Here is a 7805-nt window from a genome sequence, read left to right as displayed (position 1 = left end):
CATTCAAACCAAAAAGCAACATACAAAATACAATTTCAAATAAGTTAAACCAATCTTTTTCTTTCCTTTCCATCTTGTAATACTTTATATTTAACTCACATTTTTTTCCTTGCCATACAAATTTATAAATGGTGCATTATTTGTCAAAACTAGTATTTCTGAAACCAAAACATCACTTTAGGCAAAACATTCATTTCTATCATAGAAACTCTTCCGAATAATAATAATAATTTTATAATTGTTTTTAAATAATATATAGTTCATATTTATCATGACGACACTCAGATAGTTAGCTTTTTTCAGTCTTAAAACCCATTTTCTTCATCAATTTAGTTTGATTCTCTATTTTTGTTAGCATCTTTGTCTTGTGTTTCATAATCTTAAAACCTGCTAATGTACCAAAATACTTTTATTCTCCTATTAATATTTCAATTCCTTTTAAAGGATCTTCCAAAATCAATGCCAAGTTTTCTGAAAATACCTTAAACTTATAGGTTTTTTTTTTTTTTTAATCTTTACTCCCACAGAAATATATGCTTTTTTGTTTCACCCTTCCCCACAAATGTTTTTTGGGTCTAACTCATTCATTATTTTCAAGATCAGCCAAGATCAGCTAAAATACACCATCTATTGGGAGTTAAAAAAGATAAAAACAAAATACTACAAACAATCTGGAAAGTAGCACAATAATCAAGATAAAAATCAACAACTGCACTAACTCATCACAATAAAAGAAGCAACAGAATACTAAAGTTGCAAGAAAATTAAAATTGATTCACAATGCACAGAGTCCACCACTGATGACCACAATGATGCATAAATGAATTTTAAGGAAAAAAAATTCTGGTAAGCCCTAAAGTAGTTGCATTTCTTAGCATCTATATCCCTAGAGCTTTCTCCTCAAATGAATTCAGACATGTGTTTGTGTGAATATATAACTCACACACATACATATATGTATATGCGCTTAAAAAAACTTCCAACAGTCAAGGCAGCCATAAGTAATAATATCAACATTATTCTTAATGCATTCCCAAAAAAACAAAAACAAAAAAATGCACATGTTAATATATATATTTTAGATACCATTGCAAAGTTAAATTATTCAGGAGATAAAAATATAATTCACAGAAGAATGCAGTCAAGGCAAACCTGCCATTCATGTTTTCATGGTTCTTGGTAATTGTTTCTTTCTTCCTTTCTTCCTTCTCTCTCTCTCTCTCTCTCTCTCCCTCTCTGTCTCTGTCTCTTTCTGTGTTTCTTACTCTTTAGGAAAGTCAATCATATATTACTGCATAGCACCAAAATGAAAAGAAAACATAGCCTAATGATAAAAATTAAATATTGACCATGGGCAAGAGATATTTTAGAGTGTAATTTTTCCTTATAGACAACAAGGGTAGATTGAGGGTAGAATATATATGCCTATTACAAAGAGGATCTCTTTATACTCTATATACAAAAAATAAATTTTCCTTAAAATAACTAAGAACATGTGCTAAATTACTTGCTGTGAATTCTTTGTGTGTAGTGAAGCACAGGCTAATAAGCTTTGTAAACTAATAAGGAGAAAATAAAAGACATGTCCATACAACCTACTTGCTTTTTTGTTATTTTATCCCTGTGTCTTTTTGGAGGGGTGGGAGAAAGCATTTCTACTAAGAATGGAATAGAATTCTAATAGAAGAAATCTACTCTTTTATTTTTTTGCTCCCAAGGAGGATCAGGCATGTTGATCTCTCAAACCAGATCTATTTTGGACACAGCTGGCATCAAGGTACTACATTAACTAAGTAGCAAATGTTCAACACTGCAACATTCAATTAATGCTTGAATATCATGGGTGTTTGGAAAAATTGAGGATTATGTAAATGTTAGATCACCTATTTTACAGGAAATAAACACAGAGACACATTAGAATATTGTTGTTGCACAGATTCATGGTTATAGCAGCTTAGAGTAATGAGGCCTATAATTTATGCCTCTTTCCTCTAGCCTTTTTGCTTATTCTTCTGTCATAATTTATTGGCTAATTGGTTCAAAAAAACTGAATAGTTTGAACTGGGCCCTGTTTATTTACACATGTAAGTAAATTCCTGGCAATTGATTTCATCATAAGCAGGAAAGGTTGTCATCATTCCTTCTGAACATGACTTTTCCTTTCTCCGATATTAAGTAATGTTTGAAATTTGGCATGCACAGAAGAGAAGCCATGGACTGGATCAAACTGTGCAGTCTGTGATTCAATTCTTAAAAAACTTAACAAACAAACCAACTAACCAATCAGAAGAAATAGATGAACTCTTTGCCAACCAGTTAACAAATGTATGTAGGAAGCATACCACAATAGTAAATGGAAGACTTCAACTATCCAGATATCAACTGGGAGACAAACTCTGCAGCGAGTGGGAGATCAAACAGATTCCTAACCAATCTAGCCGACAACTTTGTCATCCAAAAGGTGGATGAGGGAACTAGACATAAAGCCATACTGGACTTAATTCTAACTAATAGAAAAGAAGTGATAGAGGGAGTTGAAGTTGCCAGAACCTTGTGTGAAAGTGACCATGTCATACTGGAATTTAATATAACACAAACACTAGCAATAGAAAACAATCCAACCAGTGTCTTGAACTTCAAAAGAGATGACTTTAACAAACTCAGAGAGAACCTAGGAAAGATCTCATGGATGAAAATCCTAAAGCAGAAAATAATCCAAGAAGTGTGAGAGACTTTCAAAAATGTGATTATAAAAGCCCAGACCAGCACAATACCACTGAAAAAGAAAAACAAGAAATTCAAAAGAAATCAGAATGGCTGCATAAAGATCTCTCTGACAAACTGACAAAAAGGACAAATACAAAAAATGGAAAGAGGGGCACATAACTAAGGCCAATTATCAGCAAACAGCCAGAACATGTAAAGATGAAGTCAGGAAAGCAAAGGCTCAGAATGAACAAAGACTTGCAACAGAAATTATGGATAATAAAAAAAGTTTCTTCCAACATATTAACAAGAAAAAAGTCAAGGAAACTGTAGGTTCACTAAAGAGAGAAGATGGCAAGGAAGAAAGCAGAGTTGCTTAACTCATACTTTACAACAGTCTTCACACAAAAAGAAACCATAGCCCAACTTACCAAAAAAACCCACTGCAAAAGACAATTAGAAATAAAAAATAAAATAAACAAGAAAATGGTAAGAGAACACCTATCCGACCTTGACGAATATAAATCACTGGGATCTGACAGATTACATCCCAGAGTTCTGAAGGAGCTGGCAGATGTTATCTCAGAATCACTGTACCACATCTTTCAAAAAACTTGGAGCACAGGAAAGCTATCTGAGGATTGGAAAAGGGCTGATGTGGTTCCCATCTTCAAGAAAGGGAGAAAAAATGGACCCAAGAAACCACAGACCAAACAGTTTAACATCAATACCTGGAAAGATCCTAGAAAAGATAATCAAAAAACAGATCTGTGAACAATTAGAAGCAAACAAAGTTATAAGCAGTAGCCAGCACAGGTTTGTTAAAAACAAATCACACCAAACGAATCTTATTTCATACTTCAACAAAGTGACTAAACTAACAGACCAGCGAAATAATGTGGACATAGTATATTTAGACTTCAGTAAGGCATTTGATAAACTAGACCACAACCTACTCCTTGGTAAGCTAGAAAAAAGTGGCATAGACAACATCACCACCAGATGGATCTGTAGCTAGCTGGCAAACCAAACTCAGTGAATATGTTCTGTCCCAGCCTATAGCTGTCCTTATTAAATGTACAAGGACAAAACCCCCTTTGAGAAATAGGCTGGAGACTCAGAAGAAAACAAAACCCCTTTTAATATTGGTAACAAACCTGCCAAATGGTCCAAAAACAAAAGCAACAAAACACAATCCAAATGGAGGAAATTGCCCACACGAAACACAATGCAAAACAAGGAATTAGTCACCGGCAATACCAACAGAATATGATCCCATGAAGTACTTTGCAACGGTTGCCTTCAGCAACCAGCACCACCCACACCTTCCCTTTTTATCAAGCAGCCCCAAGGTGTGGCCTTTCAATGCCTTTTCCTCCTTCCTTGGAGTTGCCACAATGACTCCATCTGACCTACACTAGTTAACTGCCTTCTCTTATGAGCGTCTCTAATGACCTCCAGTTGTGTGTCCTCAGTCTGACTCATCTTCCCCATAGAGCTGTGTCTCATCCTGACCACAATTGGAGGGCCAGGCTCTTCATCAGATTGTGAGTCTTGTAACTCATCAGAGCTTCCCTCTGACTCTGATGGCTCTCCAAACCCATCTTCCTCCTTCTCCTCTGATTCCCCAGACTCAGCTGCTGGGTCCACTGGCTGGCACGGACTCATAACAGAGTAGTCCTCAATGGCATTACATCCACATGGAGAGAAGTAAGCATTGGGCTACCACAAGGTTCTGTCCTAGGTCCAGTACTCTTCAATATCTTCATCATGTGGGAATTGAGGGGGAACTCATCAAATTTGCAAATGACACCAAACTGGCAGGAATAGCCAACACCCCAGAAGATTAACTAAGGATCCAAAAAAGATCTTATCAAACTTGAACAATGGGCCCTATCCAACAAAATGAGTTTCAATGTGGAGAAAAGCAAAGTTTTGCATTTAGGCAGGAAAAATCAAAGGTACAAGTACAGATTGGGCAAGATCTGACTTAAAAAAAGTAACTGTGAGAGGTACCTTGGAGTCCCAGTGAACGATCACTTAACCATGAGCCAGCAGTATGCAGAAGCAGCCAAAAAAGTTAATACAATCCTGGGTTGTATAAACAGAGGCATAGACTCAAGCTCACACGAGGTATTAGTACCGCTTTATAAAACCCTAGTAAGACCACACCTGGAATACTGCAGCCAATTTTGGTCACCATATCACAAAAAAAGATGTTGAGAGTTTGGAAAAAAATCAGAGAAGAGCAACTAAGATGATCAAAGGCCTGGAGACTAAAACATACGAAGAACAGCTGCAGGACTTGGGTTTGGCTTGTCTAAAGAAAAGAACAAATAGGGGTGACATGATAGCAGTATTCCAGTATTTGAGAGGCTACCACAAATTATTCTCCAAAGCACCAGAGGGCAGGACAAGAAAAATGGTTGGAAACTGATCAAAGAGAAGCAACCTAGAATTAAGGAGAAACTTCCTGACAGTAAGGACAATTAACCAGTGGAACAGCTTGCCCCAGAAATCGTGGGTGCTCCATCACTGTAGATTTTTAAAAAGAGGCTAGACCAGGGGTAGGCAACCTTGACTATTTCATGACTCGCGGACTTCAACTCCCAGAATTCCTGAGTCAGCTATGCTGTCTCAGGAATTCTGGAAGTTGAAGTCCACGAGTTGTAAAAGCACAGAGGTTGCCTACCCCTGGGCTAGACAGTCACTTGTCTGAGATGGTATAGGTTCTCCTGCTTGAGCAGGGGGTGGACTAGAAGACCTCCAAGGTCCCTTCTAGCTATATTCTATTCTATTTGGTCTCCCTAAAATAATTCTGTAGACTGTGTACACCATTAAAATAATGACTGCTAATGACTTAAGAAGAGAGGAAGAAATCTTTCCCATTTTCCACAATGATAGCTTTTTAAAAATCAATATATTTGTTTTATCTGGTTTTTAACTTCAGACTGTAGGCATTTTATAAACATTTTTGGCAGAATATATATGCCTCTTGTTGTTTTATAGTGTTTCACTTTTTTCAAAAAAATATTGCCTAACTAAACTATGCTTTTCTATATACTGTCTTCCCCGATGCCTTTATTTGGCAGGCATTTTCCCCAAACATGCACATTACTGTGCATTTTCTCAGACATATACATTCTAATGCATTATAGAGCCCTACCACACATGTATACCCTAAATAATAGCACAAATTAAGCTCTTTGTCTATCAGTCAGTAACTAATCCTGGAATGTAGCAGTTCTAGCATAAAGAAGAAGAGAAAGAGGCTTGATTTCCTAAAAACTATTTCTGAAATTTTTACTCATTTATTTCTAGCATCGCCACCTTCAAGCCAACTGGCTGTATCCTGAACAGAATAGCTTAATTCTAGTATAGACAACTTGCATGAATTAATCGGACAATGAAAGATTTAAGCAGTGGTACCCATGCCCATTACTGAGGGCAAAGCCCCATTCTTCTTGGTGTCATAATGGGAATTATTGCTCCCCTTGCTCCTGCCAACGGGAGAGAGCACACATGATCAATTTTATTGATATTAAACAAAGTTATCTCTCTATAATAGTAAATTTTATATACAAGGCAATTTTATATTCCCCCTACAATTCTCACTAATAATTTATAAGCATAGTAACTCTTTTCTCACTATCTGCTTGCCCCTGAAAGCCAACAGTGTTCTATTTTAAAGTAATATGCCAATAGTCAAGAATTATACTCCAGAAATAAGAGATCTAATTGAGTATATCGTTCTGAACAAAATGTATCTGCCACCAATAAAATGAGAAACTGCTACTATAAAGAAGGGAAGGTTAGCAATGCAATCTCCATCGGTTGCACAGGAAGAGATTTGCTGAACTCCAAAGGCAGAGGTCCCTGTGGAAGAAGATGAGCAGCAACAATTCAATTTAGTCTATATCTGTGCACATAACTCCCTGTGGTTCTTTCTGATTCAAAAATAAAACATTAAACTGGAACAAAAGGAGACTATAATTGAAAAGCAAGATGGGTTGGGATGGGATGAGATTTTAGATATACAGACTGTATTCACATTTGTGAAGGCCCCTTTTTCCAATACATGGCAAATTCCTGTAACACAAATTATATTTTCCTGTTACTGCAAATGATAGAAGGACCAGACTTAGCCAGTTATGGTTACTTAGTGCTTACTGTTACACTATCCAATGACTAGAAATTAAGTTGGCTCCACTGGAGTCACACCTAATTCTCTTAAGTAATGGTCATTAGCCTAGTCCTCTTATTTACAGGAAGAGGTAAGGGGTTGTCACAGTAACAAGCTTGGAAAAGCACAAACAAGGCACTAACAAGAACCTCTCAGTAATTTGCTTTATAAAATGACTGTAATAGGAAAAGTGCTGAGGAAACTGGAAATGTAGTAGTAATCAGTAAGTGCAAGCAACACCCAAATCTCTATTCTGTATATACCTGGTCATGCAAAAAGAAAGAGGATAATGTTCTGTGTTTTATACAGTCCAATTCTCAATACAGGCTGAGTATACTTTGAGTTAATTGTATTTCATTTTTAACATTTCTTCATTCATAAAGTTGAATTTTTACTCACAGAAATCGTACTATGTGAATGTGTGCGTGAATGTATCCATGAGATTTTTTCCAGAGTACCCATCAATAATATTTCTCCCCTTTGCTACACTTCTGTTTATGGAGGTTAATGGTGAACAAATTATTTAAATGCTCATTACCATGTCTATTTTTTTAAGTAGGATGATACTAAATACATGTTTATAAAAGAATGTGCCTATTATCAGTTTGTTTTTTAATTTTGAAAACTGTTAATTTAGGAGAAACATATCTTCTCACTCCTGACTATATGTGAACCTTTTCTTACTGTACAGAAGACAGCAAAAGCTCAGAGTCATTTGAGGAAAAGCAGCAGAAGCACATAATTAGGATAAGGTTGATATTTTCCCCCTTCAACCAATGTATTTCCATCCTCACTGGCCACTAGAAACTATTAGGCATGCTATCTGATTTTCTTCTTTCCTGTATACTCATTCTTCTGGTTACAGTTGTTTATATTCTAAGTCCAGAAGAAAGACATTTCCCCCCTCTCCAGTTTC

This window comes from Crotalus tigris, unplaced genomic scaffold (genome assembly GCF_016545835.1).
Source record: "Crotalus tigris isolate CLP2741 ecotype Arizona unplaced genomic scaffold, ASM1654583v1 scf7180000024394.776495, whole genome shotgun sequence".
NCBI classification, from domain to species: Eukaryota; Metazoa; Chordata; class Lepidosauria; order Squamata; family Viperidae; genus Crotalus; species Crotalus tigris.
This window is presented reverse-complemented; position numbering follows the sequence as displayed.